The 24,853-nt window shown below is 36.6% G+C and overlaps 1 protein-coding gene across 1 annotated transcript in view; it reads left to right on the top strand.

The window, feature by feature from the left end:
- The first annotated feature begins 24,371 nt into the window (after positions 1 to 24,371).
- The window catches only part of cdh5 (cadherin 5), a 52,549-nt gene continuing 52,067 nt past the window's right edge, over positions 24,372 to 24,853 (top strand). The window contains exon 1 of the mRNA XM_039763111.1: positions 24,372 to 24,613. The gene's annotated coding sequence lies outside the window, so the exon portion shown is untranslated. The remainder of the gene's footprint in view (positions 24,614 to 24,853) is intronic.

Genomic DNA, 24,853 nt, shown 5'->3' with positions numbered 1-24,853 from the left:
ATCTTCCAGTCTTTTTAAATCAAAAAAATATATTGCCCTCCCTCACATCAATAAACTCTCCCAGGAAAGCTAAAGCCCTGAAAAGCTTATCCATTTTAACTAAGCTGCTGACAAGGGGACATTTGTTTTATTTTATATCAGTTAATTATGTTATGAACTGGGGGTAAAATTAGTCCCAAAAACTGACTCAAAATGCCATGCCTACTAGAGGTGAGTAATTGGAGGAGAAACATAGAATCTTTATAAATAAAAAGATTTATTATACAAAAATGCACTGTAAACAGTGAAACTATGAAGACCACAAAAGGCATGGCAGGTGTTACCTGAAAAGGCAAAGGCAGTCCAAGGTAAATACAGTAAGTCCCAATACACAAATCCCAAGTATGGTCAAAAAGCATTTAATAATCACCATAGAAACTCATCAACGCCAGTGCATCCAATGAACCGCAGCGGACTGTGCATTTTTCTCAATGTTTATTTTGCTGTGGACAGTCCTTTGATAGCAATGGGTTGGTGGTCCTGAATCTTATGGGACCAAACACACAAAACACTTTTTTTGCTTAGACATAAAGAAACTAAATGATCAAGAGTGTTAACATAAAAAAATAATAAAACAGACAAAAGAGATCTGAACTACAGCTGGGGGGAAATTTTGACTCAAACATAACATCTACATTGTATGAAATGTATTTTGTCTAAAAAGAATTCTGATGAGAAATTCACAACATTACTTATAGGCAGGTTATACCTTAATGATTGCAATTATGTCTATTCCTCTGAATTTTGGCACTTTCTGAAGTATAGCGTCAATGGAACTTGAGTAGGGATGCAAATTGAAGCAAAAGCTTTGTTAGCAGAAAAAGGAATTGGCAGAACTGTGATGATAAGAGGAGTTAAGGCAGGCCCATTGAAATGATGTTAGTGAGAGGCCTACTTAGATAGGCCCAGTAGGACGCTGGGTTATGGTTTCCTACTTTGTTTCAATTTCTGAGGTAGTTTTGTGCTTATTTGGTTCACTTCTTATTCACTTCTCCTAACAAAAGGACTTTATTGTAGTTCTTTTCAGTGCTCTTACATGATTTTTTCTATGTTTCAGACAGAAAATTTAGATTTATATTTACTGTAAGCTACTCTACCCTGTAGTCACAAGAGTTTAAATGTTGACCTAGGAAATGACTGACTTCCTAGTTGAGCTTACTGGTCTTTTGTTCTGATGCTTTTGATGCTCATCGACTGTAAGGTCATTTTGTTGCCATAGATGGACATCCTAGAAATTTGACTCCCAGCCTATTGTGAACATTCACATTCCTTGGAGGCAGTTTTTGTTGAATGTGAATAACCGCTTTTGTTTATTTTGTTATTTCATTTCCCTTGTGAAGAAAATAACATTTTTTGCAAACAATAATACAGTAAACAAGCACATCAAACTGAGTGATAGACAATCTGCTTTACCCATCAAAACCAATTTCTCTCAGGAGACAGAGTTCCAAAACAAACATTACAAATTCCACCCAATTCATAAAAGGCTAGCCTATCATAGAGCTTGCTCACTTTATTGCACTAACTGATTTATTTTTATCTCCTCATTATAGTTGCAAGAGTCTGTACAATATTTTACAAGACCTTAACAACGAACCTATTAAATAAAGTTGTTTACATCCTTTAGAAATATTAATTCACACATCACATTAACATACCATCCTAATCAAATCCCTCTTCCACAAACAAATGTAAAGCAAGAAAGGTAAAAAAGTAAAATAAATTGGTGATCAGAGATTAAAACCTGTTACTTTAAGGGGTGCTGGCAAGTTTTCCTAGATTGGAAAATTTTATTTTTCAACTTCCATGTAACACAACTTGTCTCACTCCCATTGTGGTACACATTGAACGGTGGTGTCTTTCTACTGAGAAAGAAAAGATGGAGATGTAAAAGTCCAAGCAAAATTATCACATTTAATCATACTTTATATAAAGGTGTTCCTTCCAGTAGTAAATTCAAAAATGCCAGATAAGAATGGAGGATTTATGGTAATGAAAATACTAGTCCAGTAGGGAATATGCCCAAAAAATTTTTGATTCACCTATCCTATGTCTAGCACTAATTGAGAAACAATGTATTTTATTTAATGTTGACGTCCACTCTTTGTATTAGAGTGAAATTATAAGAACCATAACAGCAGTTAGTCTGTCTTTACTTACAGTATATTTTTCTGGCCTGGTTTGGGATTCTTAATGTCAGTAACTTAAAACAGAAAAATCAAATTATAAAATGGAGCATTAAAATAACTGTTTCAGCAGTCAAATCTCACAGACCTGCTTAACAAGCAAGTATTATAGAAATTTCAGTTGTTGCCATCAGGTCACAGGTTCAAGGTTCCAAGGATAAAAAGCAACCGGTTCAAATACTATTTCACAATTAATCTTCTAAATAAAATCAATTTCAATAAATCAAAGTTTCCCAAAGACATGCAGGTTAGGTGGACTGGCGATTCTAAATTGTCCCTAGTGTGTGCTTGCTGTGTGTGTGTGTGCGCGCCCTGCGGTGGGCTGGCACCCTGCCTGGGGTTTGTTTCCTGCCTTGTGCCCTGTGTTGGATGGGGTCAGCTCCAGCAGACCCCCGTGACCCTGTAGATAGGATATAGCAGCTTGGATAATGGATGGATTGATGTATATGGTGGTTTAATTTTTTTGTCTAACATGTATACTGCTCAAAAAATTAATGAAACACTTTTTAATCAGAGTATAGCATCAAGTCAGTTAAGTAGCAGAGGGGGTTGTTAATCACTTTCAGCTGCTTTGGTGTTAATGAAATTAACAACAGGTGCACGAGAGGGGCAACAATGGGACGACCCCCAAAACAGGAATGGTTTAACAGGTGGAGGCCACTGACATTTTTCCCTGCTGATCTTTTCTGACTGTTTTTTTCACTAGTTTTGCATTTGGCTACAGTCAGTGTCACTACTGGTAGCATGAGGCGATACCTGGACCCTACAGAGGTTGTACAGGTTATCCAACTTCTCCAGGATGGCACATCAATTCGTGCCATTGCCAGAAGGTTTACTGTGTCTCCCAGCACAGTCTCAAGCGCATGGAGGAGATTCCTGGAGACAGGCAGTTACTCTAGAAGAGCTGGAAATGGGCTGCAGAAGGTCTTTAACCCATCAGCAGGACCGATATCTGCTCCTTTGGGCAAGGAGGAACAGGATGTATACTACCAGAGCTCTACAAAATGACCTTCAGCAGGCAGGCCACTGGTGTGAATTTCTCTGACCAAGCAATCAGAAACAGACTTCATGAGGGTGGCCTGAAAGCCTGATGTCTTTTAGGGGGCCTGTGCTCTGTGCCTGGCACCATGGAGCTCGATTGGTATTTTTCCTTAGAATACCAGAATTGGCAGGTCCAGCACTTGCACCCTGTGCTTTTCACAGAAGAGAGCAGGTTCACCCTGAGCTCATGTGACAGACGTGAACATGTCTGTAGAAGCCGTGGAGACTGTTATGCTGCCTGTAATATCGTTCAGCATAACCGGTTTAGTGATGGGTCAGTGATGGTCTGGGGAGGCATATCCATGGAGGTACGCACAGACCTCTACAGGCTAGACAATGGCACCTTGAATTCCATTAGGTATTGGAATGAAATCCTTGGACCCATTGTCAGACCCTATGCTGGTGCAATGGGTCCTGGGTTCCTCCTGGTGCACAATAATATAATTTCTGTGTAAATACTAATATTACCTGAGTGGCGCTGGCCAAATGTGAGTGTATGTAAGTCTGTGATCTTTTTAATTGGTTGTTTTCAGACTTTTCTGGGGATGCAGCTCTCAGACACTCCCACATTTATTGGGAATAAAGGCAGAATAAGATTTAGGATGGACTTGTCCTGTGGGTGTAGTACAAGACAGTTTGGGGGGCAAGATGTGTTTAAAGAGGGTCTGTGGATCTTACCATGTCAATTTGTGCCAAGGTTGAGGTAAGCCTGGGAAACTTGCATGGGACTGGGCAGACAGCAGCAAGTGTAGAATATATTTAGGGTGGGAATGACTCTGTGGATGTGGTAAATAATAATTTGGGATGCAAGACTTCAGGAAATTCAGAGGACTTGTGATTGCATGATGTGAGTTTATGGAATACAATGGAAATGGCAGGGAATGAGCAATGTATTAACAGTGGCAGGATAAGATTTGGAGTGGGCTTATGCTATGGATGTGTTATAGGACAGATGGAAGTCCAAGTTATTGGAAGATTATGGAGCTGGGGGTGCAAACATTATTGCGAGGGATTTGGCAGAATGTTGAGCTAGTTAAGTTGGCATAGGACTCGCAATTTAGAGACAGGTGTAGTATAAAATATGGCTGGGAGGTTTACCTGTACCTTTCCACATTTATAGGGCAAGTTATGGGAAGAATAAGGGGACTGCGGACATCACTGAAGTTTTGGAGCACAGCAGAAATGGGAAAGCTGGCATCAGATTGGGCAGCAGGGTGGAAAAGATATAATACATTTTGCCCTGGATTTGTTCTATGGGTTTGGTACTGAACAGGCCAAGATGTGCATTGACACTATGATGAGGACCACAAGAGCATGTGGAATGACTGGATAGATAGATAGATAGATAGATAGATAGATAGATAGATAGATAGATGTGAAAGGCACTATATAATAGATAGATAGATGTGAAAGACACTATATAATATATAAGTGCTGCTTTAGTTTGTCCCCCCAAAACTGTGCCCCCACCCAAATTTTTTCACCAGCTGCCACTGCTAATTTGCATGCACTGAATTATATTTTATCAGACCCCAATATCTTATACATACACACTGTCATTAGTTTTTCTTCACATTGTGCACATTAAATGTCAGGTATAAGTTTTAGGACAACCAATCATCCATCCATCTTATGCAGCGAGAGAGCATTGAATGTGGTACCCTCTACCATCTACATAGCTATTTTTATTTATCACAAATTAGCTGCTTGAATAATTCATTCTGAAAGAATAGAGTAATCAAACAGTATGGGACTAAAGGGTTATTAAAATGTGCTTTGGCATACAAAATATTTTGCTGATTTTCTTAGGAGACTAAGCAGGAAGAGGCAATCTAATTAAACAGGAGATGTTAGACAAAGCTGTGTGGTCTGGCATGGTACAAATGTTACAGGCCATGAAACACTTCCTGTTAGAGGAATCAGATGCTAGCTTCTGTAACTGGTAAAGTGTCCCATAGGCAGGATGTAAGAATTCGGGGACTTGGGATTCCTCAAAAGCTGGCATCACTAAGTAGCAGTAACATACAACCAGGGCCGGCTCAAGGCATAGGCCAAGTGGGCACCGGCCTATGGACGCTATGCCCAAAAAGAGTGCCAAAACCTCTTTTCATATACAATTACGAGAGCACCAATTTTCAAGGGGAATCATTGATTTCAGTTCCGACCATGTGAAGGAGGGACTCTATTTTGATGCCTTTTTTAAGCAAGCCCTGCATACAACCGTATAAAATGTTGGTTTAACTCCGAACCTTGTAGGTTCTCAAAATGGCATAGTGCATGTAGATCTACAAAGTAAAACTTACGTTGTCACAGTCTTTATAAGTTTGTTACAGAATTATACACACAACAAAATCACTGGTTCGAGAGCTGGTGTAGTAGAATGTTGTGAAAAAGTATTTGCCACATTGTGATTTCTTCTGTTATTATACATCTGAAATGTTTTCAGGTCTTCAACAGAAATTTAACATTGAAAAAGGCCATTTTTTAAATAACACTACACCTTTTTCACCTAAATCATTTAAGTAATGAAGAAAGGTGCCCAACACCAAATGGCATTGTGTGAAAATGCAATTGCCCGAAAGTTAAATAAACTCAATAAAGAGATAATTACAATCAGGCAATTTGAATACAGCCAGGCTTTATTACATCCAGACCTGCTCAAAATAAACTGTTCTTATTTTAACCGTAAATAGTAGAGTCAAGCTCCCAGCACAAAGATTCAACAAGCACTTAATGGCACCATCAAATGAAGTTTCTGAAGAAATTAGAATTATAGTTGTTTATAATCCTGTCAGTCTGGAAAGCCATTCCTAAGTCTCTTGAACTCCAGCAAATTAAAGTGAGTGACTTAATATCCAAATGGAAAACATTTAGAACAGGAGTGAATCTTCTCAGGAACATCTAGTAAGCCACGACTACTATAATCAGAATGTTTGCAAAATGATTAAGGAAGTTGTATAGGCTGTATAGGCTGATACTGCATCAGCAAACGTTATTGCTCATGGATCTGTAATAAGAAAAACAAAGAGCAAAATTAGGGCATTATTGGGGAGTAACAAAGTAGAACTAGTACTAACCAAGAAAAAGATAAATATTCATCTCTCATTTACCAAAAAGCACTTAGATGAACCCAAGCCATTAGGGAGATTGTTTTATGGAAAGAAGTCAAAAATGGGACTTTTTGCACCATTTGGGGTCTGTCATATCTTACATAAAGCAAACATTTCATCCTACAGTAAGTATAAAATACCAAACATGGGGGTTGTCAAATATGATGGTGGTGTTAGTAGTGGAATGCTGTGGGAATGCTTTGCTGCCTCAGGACCTGGAAAAGTTGCAATAACTGATGGAACTAACAATTCTTAGGTAGACTGTCTAATCGTCCATTGTCAGCTGAAGCTTAAGCATAGCAGGCGCATGCAGAGATCACTGAACCATATTACAAAAGAAAATCCATCTCAGAGCTGCTGAAAAGAAGTAAAACTACAGCTTTGGCCTGGTCTAGTGAAAGGCAGTTTATTCTCAAAAAAAGTTCTGCTTTTTTTGACTTCAACAAATGACATAAGTATAAGCAAAATGTGTTACTGGAACACCTGAAAACATTCCGAGTCAAAAATGTGTACTAGAAGAGGAGGCCACTGAGGGGCCAATACTTTTTCACTGCAATGTATATATGAAAACAGTGTTAATTTGCATACACTTTCAATGGATAGTTCACAGATATAAGAGATAATTTAACAAAAGGAGATATGTTCCACTTTTGAAGAAAATTGTACAATTTAATTTTCTTTAAGAATAAATATAAAAAATACTAATTTAGATGCTGTGCTTTAATTAAAAAAAGATACTATGACCAGCAACAATTTCAAGAATTCCTCTAGAGAAGACAACATACTAATTAAAGTATGATGAATAAAACTAAAAAAAAAATAATAAAAATGTTTTGTAATAGTCTTTATTTATGTATTTTATGTTGTCAGTTTTTAGTTATTATTTTTTACCAGTACAATAACATGCAGTGAATACACTGGACTTGGGCATTCAAAGTTTTCATTCTCTTTCTCTGTACGTTTAGCATTCATTTGCTCTGAGGTTGATTCGCTTGCTGCTTCCTGAGCAGCTCTTCTTTTCTCCACCCTAGCGGCCCACTTCTTCCATTGGCATTTTTTCATGTTAAAACTGATTAAGTCAGTGTTTCTGTTGCAATTACTTAGTACGTTTTTCACTTAAGCTGGCACTTAAGTCTTCAATCTGCCTCAAGAATGATTTAAGAAATGAATTAGGTAGGGGAAGTGATGGCGAAGGTGGTAGGAATGAGAACGGCACCCATACGCATGCACCACACGGTTGCCCTGCTGCCTGCTGCCGAGAGTTGATTCTATGATAAAATAAAAATAAAAGGAGGAATAACCTTGGAAGTCAATCATCCCCCCGAAAGCGTAGTCAAAAATGGTCACATAGTATATGTGTACCAAATTTCAAAGTTCAATATTTAAAATCCTAGACAGACAAACAGCCTCGGTAGCGTATTATACATAAAGATTCTGTTGATTTTGTTTAGAATTGTTTAATTGTTTAAGTTTGCCTCTTGGGGTGGAGGCCCAGGAGGTGGAACCATCCTGATATCACTACTTCTGAGCCCTTCCTGGTGCTATTTAAGCCAGATCAGAGAAGGCTCAGGAGTAGGAGATCATTCAGTTTGCATTTTAAGCTTTTCTGAGTATTGCTATTTTCTTCAAATCTTCTGGTTTTGCTGATTTTTTGCTTTAAGATTATAATTTCTGTGTTGCTTATTGGGTAATGTTTGCTTTGGATTGCCTTTTAGGCAACTTCTTTTATATAGTTTTTCCCTATTTCTTAATTTTCATATCATTTCCTATTTTTTGAATAAATCCTGAAGATATTATAAAGATCCCTTGTTTGCCATTTTATGAACAATCTGGGGGTTTACAGTCATCTTCTCTCTTGTGGGACCTTTGATATATTTTTGGGGCATTTCTTGTTATTTTGCCAGCTCCTAATGCTTGAGGCCTGTTACGCTGGAAGCCTGTAATTAGCTGTTGTGGGACGAGCTGGATTTGGCGTGAGTGTCCTCTGGCAGGTCTGTTAGGTTGTTGTTCTATCTTTATGGTCCTTTTAGGAGGCTTCACACCGCCACCATGTTTGTGACTATTAATCACAACAGAAACAAAATGTTTAAGGGAACATCAGTGCTTATTATATCTGGATATTCAAGCAATCATGTTTTTGTTATGTTTTCAGTAATGCAAAAATCTTAAAAAGGCTAACAATTATTGAATCGAGTAAACTGTGTCAATGTGAAGCTGATTCAACAGTTGCCAGGGCTGAATTGTCCTGTTTGTTCCACAGCCCCCTCGTGATTTACTGCAGATTAGTTGTCTGTGAGTGTGCAGCTACTTTTTACATTAATGATACACAATTCATGAGACAGCAGGCTTTCAGTCCTGTAACATTTTTGATGTGATTTAACAGTTGCAAATCCCAGCTATTCAAGCTTCATTATATCAAGAACTTTCAGCCTTTCATCTTTCTTTTATGGTACAAATGTGATTTGCTTGAATATGCATTTTATTGAAGAACAAACACTAAAATTACTAGTAAAAATAAAGAATACTAGCTGTGGTACCCATCTAAATGGAGCTGAAATCTAAGTAATCGATTTAGACCTCAACATAGACCATTTGCAGTGCACCATATTTTGGAATGTATTTTGAAATGCATGTAGTAATAAATTACGCATTTGTCATTCCAACAGATGGCGCAGTAGAAGCATTTATAATAATAAAATGCATACTACAAATGTTTCTGATACACCATCAGTTGAAATGACAAATGCAATGTGTATGTCTCGGTTATATGCCATTTCGTATGGGATTAGTAAAAAGCAGTGTTAATGTGTGTGATGCATCCTCCATTGGAATGATACTTCTGTTCTGTTCTGTGTATTGTATTGTATTGACCCCCTTCTTTTTGACACCCACTGCACACCCAACATACCTGGAAAGGGGTCTCTTTTTGAACTGCTTTTCCCAAGGTTTCTTCCATTTTTTTCCTACTAGGGTTTTTTGGGAGTTTTTCCTTGTCTTCTTAGAGAGTCAAGGCTGGGGGGCTGTCACAAGGCAGGGCCTGTTAAAGCCCATTGCAACACATGTATTCTATTGTATTTATTGTATTTATTTATTACAAATATTTATAATGTGCCATCTGTTGGAATGACAGAAACAGTAACCAGACAGACACACAGATACACACACACGCACACAGAGACACTTGTCCTTTTATTAGGAGGCAGATAACATGACTGTCAATTATAAGACCATTATATGATCGCCCTCAAATTCTAAGAAGGCAACAATCTTAAAGTAGAGCATGATTCAGAACATGACTTGGACTAATACGGTGCAGCAGCCATTGCTACTCTAACAAGGTACTGTACATTCACCTTGGTTATTGACTTTAATTCATCAAGAGACAGAAGGACAGTAAAACTAATCTTTTGACAAAAGTGTAGAAATGACCATAATCACACAAAAATAAAATCACATTTGATGAAGAAGATTGCTGGAAGGAGAAATATTTATTTTGTATAATTTATTTTTGAATAGCACACTTAAGTAATTGTATGTCTGTTTTGTATCAAATGCATGTAGAATCTTGTGTGTGTAGGGTAAGTGTCATAGCAGGATACTATGTCAACCCTTTATTTCTTTTTGTTCTAAACCTGTTACTAGAAGTCAACTCAATGCAATTTAGTTAGTTTCTATATATGGTATTTAATGAATATTCAAAGAAATTGCATAATAATAATAATAATAATAATACCTGTAATTTATAAAGCACTTTTCCCATGCTCATATGCAAATAAAAACTAATAGCAAAAAAGCACAAAGCCACATAGACTTTCATGCATCCATTACATAAACAGTAATAAACAAATACATAAATTTGTCTCATCTTCTCCCAGAGGACAAATTATGAAAACATCTAGCACATTAAAGACTTGGTAACTGGAATACTATGGTCCTTGTTCCTTGTAATTCTTGTGTCAGCAATTAATTTAATGCTTTCCCCTCTGGGTCTTTCCTTAATACGTGAAAAAAGGCACACAATGCCACAGGTGCTATGAAAGGAACTGTCTGAGCCAAAATGAGCCAGTCTAAGCTGTGAATTAAGCTGTGACTATTTATGACTGTACTTTATGACTAACTGGAATGCCTTCTGGATCTTATCAGCTCCAGAATTTTATATGTCTCAAAATGAGGACTTCTAGCATCAGATGAGCTAATTTGCATTATCCAATAGACTCACAATTTTATATTTTTTAACAATGCATATCCTACATGTTGGAAGTGCTGCCACTTCCTTAATCAAAGATGAAGGACAAAAAGAACTTTGTAATATGTGGCATGTCATTGCAGTTGAATTGATGATGGGTGCACTGACATCTTTCTGATTATTTTCAGCATGGTGTGGATTTATATGTAAATAAATTCTCACTATATATATATATATATATATATATATATATATATATATATATATATATATATAGTATATATATATATCTTTATATATAATACGCTACTGTGGCTGTTTGTTTGTCTTTCCAAGATTTTAAACCACCTGTAGCTCACAAATCATTTGAACTATTGACCTGACATTTAGTATACATATACTATGTGATGTCTACTATCCACTTTCAGGGTGATGATTGACCTCCAATGTTATTCCTCTTTTTATTTTTATTTTATTTTATTGTAGAATCAACTCTCGGCAGTGGCCAGCAGGGCGGTCGTGCGCTGCACCTTATCCGTCACTTCCCCTACCTCTTCATATCTTAAATCATTCTTGAGGCAGATTGAAGACTTAAGTGCCAACTTAAGTGAAAAATTAAAGAAAACATACTAAGTATTTGCAACACAAACACTGACTTAATCAATTTAACGCAAAAAGATGCAGACGAAAGAAGAGAAGAAGCGGCCCGCTAGGGTGGAGAAAAGATGAGCTGCTCAGGAAGCAGCAAGCGCATCAACCTCTGAGCAAACAAATGCTAACCGTACAGAGAAAGAGGATGAGAACTAGGAATGCTCAAGTCAAGTGTATTCACTGCACGTTACTGGTATATATATATATATATAATTTAAATGTATATATATTTACCAGTATTTTAACTTCAATGACACTTCACTTTATATTTTACATCTTTCTGGCTTACCTGTCTTCATTCTCTGCAATTAATTCCAGGCTCCTTTAGACAAAACATATACATACTCAGCATTTAACCATGGACCAGTGTGCCTTCATGGATATGGCTCATTAGACTGCCATCCATTTATGTTTACATTTAAAAAGAAAAATGAGTAGATTAAGCAATTGATTGCAAGATGGGAAGACAGTATTCCAGCTGTACAAGAAGGTCAGGTCAGGTGAGTTTAGGGGGCATGCACTGGTACAGCGTGTTGCCACATCCACCACACAATGAAACAGGTTGGCATCCTGCTTGGCAACTTCGCAGGCAGACACACGATCCAGTTCCACCTTCCAAAAATGGCCATCTGTTTGCTGTAGCCAGGTATTACCTGGGTGTCCCCTTTGCCTGCCCAACCACTTAGGTTTTCAGCAATGAGGATCCTGTTGTAGTGCCATAACTGATAACTCACAATGAAGGTAATGTGCCTCATTCGGTACAAGAAGAGAAATTAAAAACTGCCATAACAATTTTGAAATACTGTATTAAGAGCTATTGAGAGTCTACTTCTGTCCATCTGTTGTCAAACCACTTTTTCAATCACTGTGGCATCAAGCACAAGGTAGGAACCAAGCAATTTCTTAATTACAAGCCCAGTCTTGTGATTCATAGAATAATTCATTCTATCAGAGATGTAACACTTTGATATTATTCTGCTACACCTAAATCTCCTATCTGTGTATCTTATAGTTTTCAGGCAGACACAATGCTCTGTTGGTTTAAGTGGATCTGAAACCATTAAGTTCTTCCTCTCCTAGTTTGTTTTTCTTAGCATTACATTAGAAGAGCTATTTTAAAATAAAGACACACAAGTGAGAGTGGTGCCAAGTTAGTGGGATGTCTGTTGGCTATCTGGCAATTTGTGCTTCATTGTTAATTGGTGGCTGGTGGAGGAAAAATAAGCAATTATGGAACTGAACATCCTTAAGAAGCAAGTAAATTATAACGGAGAAAATATTTAAAAGGAGTTGGCCTTATGTGCAATAATAACTATTGCAGTGAATCTTTCTGAATTTTAAAGAAATGTAAAAGCTACACTATGGTTCACTTCTGAAACTGCAGACAAAGATAATTAAAGACAAAAATCAAATAATAATAAGAATTGGCACAAAACTGATAAACTAACTGCAACAAAAGAATGCAGCCGCTGAGATCCTTCCTACCATATAGTTAAACTACTTGTATTTATAACTTCCCTCTATTGAATGTCAGTTTGTTGCCTAGTTCTTGATCAAAAAAGCCAATATATTTATTTTACTGCTTATATCCTCTAAGAGGTGGCCTAAGGGGTGTGCGGGGCCTAGGGCTGACCAATCCCACTTGGTGCCAGTTACATGAAACACCGTTACTGGTATGTGTGAACTGCATAAACTTGCACGCGAATCTAAAAAAAAATAATGCTAACTTACACCGGATTTTCTCATTACAGTATTCAGCTAAGTTTTTGCAAGATAACACGTGGACTTTATCAAAATATAACTGGAGAATATTACTTGACAAATCTGCTTGAATGGGACACGCGGACGTCAAAAGCGGGGCCCCCTTAGGCACGGGACCTGGAGAGGTCACCCCACTTGTCACCTTCAAATGCCGGTCTTGTATCCACTTGTCATTTGATGGAAAAACCATATTTTTGCTATTTGAGTTTATAAAAATATTAGATTAGATTTATTTTAAAAATACTGAAAAAGGAAAATTAAAAGGCAACAGAATAAGAATAAGAAAAGACTTCAGACAAGATTGGTAGTTATGTTTATTATGTCTGTGACCTTCACAATCTATTACCAAAGATTTATTAAATAGTTTACGTCAACAGTATGGTCAATTGCTGATTTTACAAAAAAAAATGAGTAACTTTGAATGTTCTTTAAAGTCTCCAGAAGGCATTCAGTTATAATAATGACTATTTAATGTATATTGGCTCCATTTTGAGATATCCCGACCTAACTTTTGAACTGAAGGTGAACTTTTCCAGTACCTGAGTGGAGGCGATCCTTTTTTAAAAATGCATGCAGACGGCAACTTTGTGCATTTTTGTCAAAACGACTGACATCACCTGAACATAATTATGATGTAGGTCACAAAGAGTTACTAGCCATCAAATTGGATTTAGGCAAATGGTGACATTGGCTTGACGGAATGGAAATGCCTTTTGTCATCTTTAAACTGTACATCATAAGATTCTTACATAAAAACAGCAAAAAGATTCAATGCTAGACTGGTTTATTTGTCGCTAGTCTTTAGCAGATTTAATTTTGTTATTTCATACCAATCTGGGGTTAAAAAATTGGAAAGCAAATGCACTTTCATGTAAATTTGATGATGAAGAATATCCAGTTGAACTTGACAATATATACTGTACCTGTGGCAAAGTTTCTGGCTGCTATAACCCTTTCCAATACAAGTAAATTAAAAGGATAAAATTAGGAATTATCCAAGTACCCAACTCATTCCACAGTAAACTCCAGAAGGTCTTAAATATGTTCCCGTTGAACTGAAATAGATCAAGAGTCCTCCTATTGTGGCATAGTTTTCTTATTGCTGAGTGCCTTTGAGTTTTTAAATTAGATGAGGTATTTTTGGTGGCCATTGACGAGGAAAGATATAAAAGATTATGGGATGGCACAAGAGATCTGTAACAGAGCAAATAATGTTCCTGGAGGTCCTTCTGGCCTTCTTGCAACTGTTACCTCTTCCTGAAACACCTTGGGATTAAATATTTCTTTATCTCATTACAAATTTTCCCCTTTAAGAAGTTATCCTACAAATCTAGCTATTGTACATTTACTAAGGCGTTCAATTTTGTTCTATCTTCTAATGAATTAGTGGATGTATTCATTCAAGAACACTTTAGATTACCTGGATTTCTAAAAGCATTGTCTTTTATCAAAATTCTCAATTTCTCAATATTAAAGAAGTTTTTTGTAAGAACATTAGCACCCTCTAAGATGTAATTGGCAAATTGAGAAGGTGAAAGAAACATTAGAAAGTATCTTTGGTGGTTCGTTAGTGATGGGAAGGATAATTAGATGGAATTTGTCCCCTGGGCTGAGTTTAAACAAAATGTATTACTGACCACTTGTACTGGGTAGTCTGCTTTTGAAATGGCCTATGGCTTTCAAAAAAGATATTATCAATATTATTTTATTTGCATCACCTTTAATTAGACATTCATAGTGCTGAAAATCTATGCTAAAAACATGCCAAAATGCAGTTACCAAAAGTGGTACCTCTGAATAAATATTCTCTGAGAAAAGAAGAAAAGTACCACCTGACTGTAGAGTTGGGCAGAGGGTATGGCTCACTGTAGGAGATATCCATCTGCAAGTTACAACTCAGAAACTTATAACCAGTGTCACGCACGCGCGCATGGGAGGCAGCTAAAGGGCTCGAGTGAAGGCAGTTCTGAGGCATGCCGGGATGTGGCAGAGTGCATTAACTCTCTTTCTCACTTCCCTGTAGACCAAACCCGGGAGGCTCCACCTGGCTCTCTTGACATCAATTCTGGGAACGAACCAATGGAAACAGATCTTACCAGCTCCGGCCCCCCTGATGTCACATCCGGGCCTGATCCAATGAATAATGAACACGTGCCCGATCCTTATGACCTCACTTCCTGTCTTCCCCTTTAAAAGCCTACCCTTTTCCCTTCTCCCGCAGTCTGGTTTTGAACTCCATTGTATGCACTTCAGTGCTAGTTGCTTTGAAAACGACTTTTGCAGCCAGGATACCAAATTATATGGGTGGCTGCCCCAAACCTTTATCTGTCTTTGTCTCGTTTTGTGACACCAGATACACTACTACCTATGGAGCAGTTTTTTATTGGTTGGCTATTCTTGCCCATTTTAGGGGTTATCCAACATTTCACATCTCCAGGTTGGTCTCTGTGTTCTCTTATCGTTTGTCTACACCCACTCAACCAACAACTCCTGTAATGGTGGATGGGACCCAAGAATTTGAAATACAAAAAGTAACGGATTCCAGAAAGTGAGGTTCAGGAGTTCAATACTGTGTTCACTGGAAGGTTTATGGTCCTGTTGATAGAGTATGGGTCACTGCTTCTGATGTTCATACTTGTTCCATCAGTTTCATAGATTTTTTCCAACAAAATTGAATAGTTACATTCGGAGTCTGCATCTTAGGAGGGGGAGCTCATGATTTATGATTCTCATTGTTTTTTTACTTTTTTCATGATAATATTCTGTTTTACTTATTCTGTATTATTTTTATCATTAAGCAAGCAATACTCTATTGTTTCCTGTCTGTTTATGTGACTCCTTGGTGACTATTCTGGGGTTTCTTAGGTTTACGTATTTGATCAATGCATTTATTTAGTCCTGTCATGGTTCCTGACTAAATTGCCATTTTTTTTAGCATTTTATTGAGGCACTGTTTTAAATGTTGACCATTGCCAAGGAAAACTCCCAGGAGTCCCAGGGAGCATGCTCATGTGACATAATTTATACAAAACTTTGAAAAGTTTTTTTTTATGTATTCATTAATGTGCACTTCTCAGTATTTTTGTTGTTGGTTTTCTGACATAATTTCCAGTTTACGATTTTGATTTTTGTCTCACAATTTTGACATGGTGAAAGATTGGTTTGTCTCTTTAGTTTTGACCCCAGCACATACTCTGTTTTGTTCTCATCGTCTGGTCCTAAAATAAAAATCATTCTGCTTTGGTAGAATAACGTAGCTGCTGCTTGTGGTTGCTATGCCCATTGCCAGTCACATGTTGTGTGTCATCTTTCCTTACCTGGCAGCACACAGTCATGGTTAATAAAACTTTTGGATAAACCAAGAAAACTTTTTTGCCTGTCTCCCACATTTACTTTTTAAGGGGAACTTTATTTCCTTCAGTTTTTGTTCTTCACACCTTTACTTTGATTTCAAACTTTGTTTTTATAATGCTTTAGCCTTGATATCTTGTTTTTTCCTCATCTTTTGATATTTGACGTCAAATTGTCTTTTACTATACCTTTTGTCTGCTCCCTGAGGTTCATTTCGTGGTCCTTGATCAAAATAACAAAAATAAAACTCTTCAGTACAGTACCCCCAAGTGTGCTTATAACACCACAATTGTAATATGCAACTAAAGCCAAGAAGTAGAAAAGCATCTGGTCAAAGAAAAACAAAATGTGCTCAACATCCTTCCTCATGTACTAGAAAAAAGCTCTCTACATGAAGGAATTGGGACAAAGCACCCCCCACCCATCCTTTAAAATGACAGATATCATACAAAGAATAAGTACACTGCTTACATTTTTGATTCCTAGACTGAATTGTTTGTAACTTCACAGTTAGGGTACAGCGAGCAAAAGTATAATATGTGTATTTCTTGTTATTGGAATTACTCTAACTGAAAATAATAACCTATGCAAATTATAACATTTTCTTTCCCTATATTTGTATTTCTCAAGTCAATAGGAAAACTAAAATAACCGTCCATTAATTCTGTGCAGCATGAGCCCTTCAGCAGTTTCAAAAAGGTTTGAATAGAGGCGAATTGTGAAGAAAACCGACACTGCTATCAAGGCCGATGGAAGCTGACAAGCTTACAAGTAGACAACTTGCCAAGAGAAACAGTTAAAAGCCAGTCCTGAATGAATAATGCTTCTTTGGTTAATTCATCCGGCAAGAATTAAGGAAAAGAATATTATTCATAGCTTTGTGCCTTCCTTTATTTGAAAGGGCATATAAGCTAATTTAGAATTGCAGAGTGTTTTGTGTTGTTCATTTATTGTCCTGTGTCTGTAATCTGCATACATGTCCCCTCTGTAATCCTTATGTTATGAATACACTGCATTATTTTGTTTTCTGCAGTAAGCATGGCTGGGCTCTTTATTCAAAATGTCTATTGCTATATTTGAAATACAAATAGAAAAAGTGAAGGCTGATTTCATTATACCTTCATTGAAACACATCTGTTTATAGTTCTATGTCTCACCCGGAAACGATACCCAGTGATGTTCCTATAGAGCAGCTACGTCATTTACTGATGTTATGCTGAGTTACCACTGATATGATTTGTATCATGTGTTGTTCTGACAGCAAAACTCCACCAGTGTGAAACATGGCAGCACACGTCTCAGCATTCAAGCTTTTGGATTTTCTAAAAATAAATGGCAATTTAAACTTTATTTTCTTGTTAAAAATGTATTTTTTATTGACAATTCTATACTTTAGCATGGCCATCTCCTCAATACCCAAATCTTTAAGTATTAGAACAAATATCACAAATACATTGAGTTAGCAGACACTTGATATGCAATGTACTAAATATTCAATTTATTTATTATATCATATAAACACCTGTTATAAATATACCTACAAAATGTATAGTTTTTTAAAATATTTATACACGAAAAAAATAAATAAAGGTACACTGAGTACAGATATTTTAACATCTTACACAAACCATATATCTATATAAGTAATTAAACAACCTGTTTTGTCTTGGTAGAGTAATATTTTGCTCTACTCTCTCACGATTGTATTATTAATATGTAGCCTTTGTCAGAATGCCTCAGATATCACATACTTACCTCTGTTTATAAGGTATTATAGTATATAATTTCTCTCTCTACCTTCCCTCCTACATCTATAACCTCAGGCAATTAGGTGTAGTAAAAGACAAGCAGGAGTTAAGTTACAATTTAAACAATGTATTATTGATAATATTCATAAATAATAACAATATGCAAAGTACATTTGAATATTGGCAACCATACAACCTGATAAATGTTGATGTGTAGTTTCAGGCAGCCCACAGACTTGTTAGTTACTAAAAAATGTCTCTAGTTAAGGCATCATTTATAGTCAGCTTTCTTCAGAACAGGCCGCATGCCTGTCTTAATATGGCTGCCGAACTGTGCTCTTCATTGTGTTGTTCTTGTCAGTTCATGCATTAGTTTGGTAAGAGAGAGAGATGCTCCTTCATCAGATGTTAGTAAGAGAGAGAGTGAGGTTAAGCAAGCAGATTTATAGATGTTCTATCCAATCCCTAGAGCCAATAGGACGTCATGGTACTTAAAGGCTTCTGATACGAGCCAGTTCAAACAGCCATACTTCAGACCAATGGCGGAACAGAAAACATCTTAACACCTGCCACCCTCAAAACCATATGTTAAGGTAAAACTTGGCAGTTAGGCAGCCTGGCTTTCCTGCTGGGGGGCTGACTGTGAAACAGCAGAGAAACACTTGCCAAACTGGTTTTAAAATTCAAAGAGACCCATTCCTGGTGGTTGTTGTTTGTAGTCATGAATGCTTCTCACTAGTGTAACATTGCTTTGCCTAAATTACAAAAAAGATATAGAAAATATTTATCAATTTATATGAAAAATCACACATCACAATACCACCAGTTATAAATACAGTGATCCCTCGCTATATCGCGCTTCGACTTTCGCGGCTTCACTCTATCCCGGATTTTAAATGTAAGCATATCTAAATATATATCACAGATTTTTTGCTGGTTCGCAGATTTCTGCGGACAATGGGTCTTTTAATTTATGGTACATGCTTCCTCAGTTGCTTTGCCCAGTTGATTTCATACAAGGGACGCTATTGCAAGATGGCTGAGAAGCTACCCAATCAGACCACGTATTACATATTAAATAAAACTCATCAATGATATACGATATGCTTCTCGTGCGGTGCTTTGCATACTTGAAAGCCCAAACAGCACGTATTGATTTTTGATTGTTTGCTAGTCTCTGTCTCTCTCTCTCTCTCTGACATTCTCTGCTCCTGAGGGAGGGGGTGTGAGCAGAGGGGCTGTTTACACAGAGGCTGTTTGCCTAGAGGATACAGACACTCTTCTAAAAAATGCTGACTACCTTCACATTGCTGCCTTCCTTGCAGCTGCTTTGTCCGGCGGTGCCTACCTTTCTTAAAAGCCCAAACAGCCCTATTGATTTTTGATTGTTTGCTTTTCTCGCTCTCTCTCTCTCTGACATTCTCTGCTCCTGACGCGCACTCTTTTGAAGAGGAAGATATGTTTGCATTCTTTTAATTGTGAGACGGAACTGTCATCTCTGTCTTGTCATGGAGCACAGTTTAAACATTTGACTAAAGGGTGTTATTTCATGTCTAGAGGGCTCTAATAACGTTAGAAAATATAATTAGAAAGTCGTAAACAGGTTTTCTATGCTCTAACTGCGAAAATATTTGATTTATAAATAAAGAATCCTACTTCGTGGAAATTCATTTATCGCGGCAGAGTCTGGAACGGATTAACCGCGATAAACGAGGGTTGACTGTTTACCATATCATATAACAACAACAGACTTGTAACACCTAATATAGTAAAATCATATACTGTTTCACATGAATGGTTGAAGTAAACTGTTTTTCAGTTTTTTAGTGCTTAGTTTAAGTTTATACTTGCTATGGTTCATTTATATGTGATGGTGTGTATACCGCTTTCTTTAGTTTTATTTTTGCTATTTACAGTATAAGGTTTTTGGGCAGGAATGTTTCAATGCACATTGTGAACATGGATGAGTTAAGAGGAACCTCCTATTTAGTTGTTTTTTTAGTATCTATATTTTGGTAGAGTTTTTGATTGCCGTTTTTGTTTAATTTTATTTTTATACAGCTGTCATTTCTAGGGAATTAAGTTACTGTGGGTGTACTTCAGGGAGCATCTGTTCGTATACAAATAGGTAGTTATCCTTTTAATTTACATGGATGGAGGTATATAATGGATTTGCTATATAATTAATGGTTGATTATATATCACTGTTTTCAAGTTTCTTACTTGGTTGCTGGGCCCTGAAGTGGAAGTGAATCCTCAGAATGCATCAGCCAAATCTATACATCCTTTATGTTATAGAATTATTAGATATATGTGAGGCTCACATTATCTTATGTTACTTGTATGGTGATCTTTTTGGTCACGTCTATTTTGTTTAATATCTCTTGATTTTGTACATGTTTTTTGTTAACTGGTATGTAATTTGCATCATGTTCCCTGGTTTATGTAAGCATTATATCATTTTTCTGTATTAGGTGTTACAGGTCTGTTGTTATGTATGATATGGTAATTAGTTGCTTAATTACTTATACAGATATATTATTTGTGTAAGATGTTAAAATATCTGTACTCAGTGGATATATTGTTTTTTTTCTTGTATAAAAATTTTAAAATTATACATTTTGTATGCGTGTTTATAACAGGTGTTTATATGTTATAATTAATTAATTGAATAATTAGTTAATAGTACATTAAGCCTCTGATTATTCAATATGTTAGTGATTATTAATAGTTAGTAAGAAGCTGAATTAGATAATTTTTTTATTTTATTGCAGTATTTATAGTTTCAGAACAAATACATAACAATAAAAGAGAAATACATCCACGGCAAATCATAGGGTGAAATTCCAAAGGCCACAGCAAAGAAACACACTCAGTCACTTCCAGATGTTCATATTAACAAGTAGCAAAAAAATTATAAAAATGGCTTTAAAAGTAAGACGCTATAATGTGTTCTGAGGTTAGAGATATGCTGAGAAGCAGGCAAAATGATGCATTACTTGAAAGGGACAAAGCCATTCAAGGCCTTGACAAGACAAAGAAGATGAGAGGCTGTTATGCTGGTGCCAGAACTAAGGCACTACCAGGGAGAGGACAAGTTATAGGATGCCCTGGGATTCTACTAGACTTGGGCACAAGAACAGATAAAGAAAGAAGGAGAAAAGATAGGAAAAGCCAAAAGTGGTAGTACCTCCTGGTTTCAAGGGGACTCACAGTCCATGACGTATTTAATAAGAAAAGCAGCCAAGGAGCTGTTGTGGAATTCTAGTCCTCAAATTGCCAACTGAATATCCGGCAGTGCAGGGAAACCAGAAATATCAAGGTGAAGATCTATAATAATTGTAAGAGCCATTTTCCTAGTTCTAAAAGATTCATGAATATTTAACTAGATGATGCTGCATAATCTATGGAAAGGTTCCTATAACCCCCGTAAATAGAATTGCATTGGTATATTCTTGCTATTTCCAACAGCTTTTTAGTAAACAATATTCTTCAGTTAGTGACAGCCTTGCCATGAGTAAGGTGTGGAAGGCATAAGGTTTTAAACCGTGCCAACCGGCCTATGGGCCTTTTGAGTGTGTGATGTAAATATATGAAAACAGCACTTAATTTATGTGGTATGCTGTACGTTTACAGTGTACAGAAGAAGAAGCTAAGAATCCTTAAGTATATGAGAAGTTAAGAATCTTTAAGTAAAGGAGAAGACGTACAGAACTTTTAAGTACAGAAATAACTAAAGTTCCTCAAGAAAAGCTAAGAAGTAAAGAGCTTTTAAATACAGAAATACTCTAAAGTTTCTCAAGAATAGCTAAGTTTAGAGAAGATACATTTTTCCCTTTTTTTTGCCTTTTATTCTATGTTTGTGACTATTTTTTCTTTTATTCTTGTGTGGATTATTTGCTTTTAAGTTTCACTAAATATTTTAAAACGAACCTTTGGACTGTGAGATTTCTTTCGACATGCGTTTTACCCGTGCTTGACAATGCCTTACACCTCGGCGGCTACAATAATAATAATAATTTATATGGTACACAATATAAGCAATGCCATCTCTAGGTGATTTACATTTAAATAAACAATGAAACAAACAAATCAATAAATAAGTGAAAAATTGTACATTATAATGCAAAAGATAGAATAATTAAATAACCATTATGAATGACTAAGTGCACATTCAAAGAAATAAGTTTGCAATTTCTGCTTAAAACAGTCAATGATGTTGAGGCCCATTCAGGCAATGGCGTTTTGTTCTGTAGACATGGACCAATGAAGCAGACAGCTTTATTCCCCAATGTAGACAGGTATGTCTGTGGGAGAATCAGAGAATTAGAGTATGCAGGCCAGAGAGAGACAGCAGAAGTGGAGAAAATGGAGTACATAGTCCCCAAACATATGTGTGTACAGCAGCAGCAAGACATTTGAATACTAGGAGGAGAATCTTACATTGGTTTAGTGTCTTAACAGGCAACCAAGATCTAGCGTGATATCCCTGGTGCAAATGTAAGAGTTTTCTGTCTTGGAAGTCATTCTAGGCAGGATAGAAAGTGACCCCTGGGAGGGTAAATAAACCTGCCTCAGATCTGGAATCTTTTAAGTATAGAACTGAGAAGATAGCTACAGCAAGAACTTGACTGCCTGAAGGAATGGCTCCAGTTTTGCATTCTAAAGGCTATGTCATATTACACCATTAAGCAACAGTTCCAGTGAGATCCTTCATATTTCCTTAATAACTTTTGGTTTCACTTAAGATAATTGTGAGTTTGGGGGATCTCTCAAGAATATCCCCTAATGATCACACAGACTATATTCTTCTATGTAGAACTTTCAATACTCAAATATGTATCTTCTTTTTATATTATAAATCTTTTTTATAAAGCCAAATATTTAGTTATATTGAAGGCAGGCTTTGTAATTCATTCATTCGTGTAATTCATTCATTCATTTATGAAATTCATTTGTTCTGATCCCAGATTCCCAGTGGCCAGTGTCCATCCCATCAGCTTTAAGCATAATAGAGGAGCCAGTTCTGGATAAGGTGCCACCAGGCCCACACTCAAACTCATTCACACCAGGGCAGCTTTGAGTTGCCACTCAACCTGGAAACATGGACAAGGACAAAGGGAATATTTTCATACATTTTTCTGTACTCACACAAGAATTAAGCACGTGATAAACAAATCAATTTACGAAATATACCATCGTTTATTAAGAGCAGATCACAAATATCCAACTTAACGCCTTTCGTCTCTAAATCCTGATTTGTGCCTTTTCCCATTAAGCCTGAACAGAGAGTGTGGTGAGACTCAAGAGGGTAAAGGTCTAGCGTGGGATGTTACCAGTTTACAGGAATTATTAACTTCAGATCTCCAGCTTGAATGATTTATCTCTGGCTATTAAAGTCAAGACACAAAGAGTCAGCAGTGATGAACTGGAACTGGCTAAAAATGGTTAAATGCATTATTAAAATGTTTTAGTTTTGCAATTCTTATTTTTTGCTTTGTAAGGTACATTTTTGTCGTTTCACTTTTACAAATGAACCCATGGCCTGTGGGAGTGTTACTAGAAGGCATGCTGAAAAGTATGAAGCTATACAGTATTCTTGGATATAAAAAGACAACCATGACTTATATATCATAGTTATTTTATCTAACAAAAAGTGAACATGGCTAAAATAAAATTACAGATTAAAAGATATAAATTTAAGTCAAACTAAATATACCTCTTCAAATTGTGAAGCTTTGCTGCAACATTCCTGTTTTTTTTGCCAAATGCGCTTGCTTGCCTAAAGCACTAATCCGTCTAACTGACTTTAGATAAGTATGCTGAGCTCAGGGAAGTGCTTGATATTGTACAGTTAGATCAAGACGACCAATTCTCCAAATTACATTCTTTACTCAGGACCAGGCAGTGGGAGAAACAGAAAATGTGCTCATCTCTCCGGCTTATATGAGATTCCTTTATCAGATAGTCAACAGTTTCCTGAAAATTTTTAATACCTCTATTGGAAAATGTCATGGGATTAACTTCAGTAACATGTTTATCATAATCTTTATCTCTTAGGTATTAATAATGAATCTCTGCCTTTCTTTTTTTTCCACTGTGGAACTTGGATGAAGTCTAATGATGCTGCCTGAGTCCACATTCCTGCAAAAGCAAAATGATTTTCCGGTGTCTGGATGCCACTTGCCAAACCTTCCAACGTGGTCCTTCAGCTGTTCATTTTTTATCAGCACAATCATCCAGTTTCCTCGATCCACTCCCTGGTGAAGTAGTTGGTTCAATAGTAATCAGGCTGAATTTATCTGGCTTCCTGCACTCTCTTTAGCAGTTTCTGACTCCGTATAAGAGTTGAACAATAACAGGAAGCCTACTGGTGGGAAACAAGTCTACACTTTACCAGAACAAGCTTCAGATGCACTGGGAAGTCCTGAAAGACTGTTATCAATTGAGAACATTCATACGGTGCAACTGCCTTCCCATTTTGGACTGCATTGAGTAGCAAGGGTTTTAAAAATATTAAGGATTGTTTCTGGACATCAGGTAAGGACTATTTAATTTATCCGGTTAAACTCATGAAGAATATACTAGAAAAGAGATTTTGGGATTTCCTCTTCTGAAATTCTATACTGGTGCAGAATGTAATGACGGTGTTCTGTGTACTGTAGTCTTGTTTCTCATTATCTAGGATCATTATGCAAATAATAAATTGTATTTTATTATATTCCTTATTCATTTTTAGCTGAAAGCAATATGCTCTTCGTTTTTAGCAGACTACAAAAT

This window comes from Polypterus senegalus, chromosome 9 (assembly GCF_016835505.1).
Source record: "Polypterus senegalus isolate Bchr_013 chromosome 9, ASM1683550v1, whole genome shotgun sequence".
In the NCBI taxonomy this organism is placed as follows: domain Eukaryota; kingdom Metazoa; phylum Chordata; class Cladistia; order Polypteriformes; family Polypteridae; genus Polypterus; species Polypterus senegalus.
Note: the sequence above shows the minus strand (reverse complement) of the source record. Positions and strands in the feature narration are given on the sequence as shown.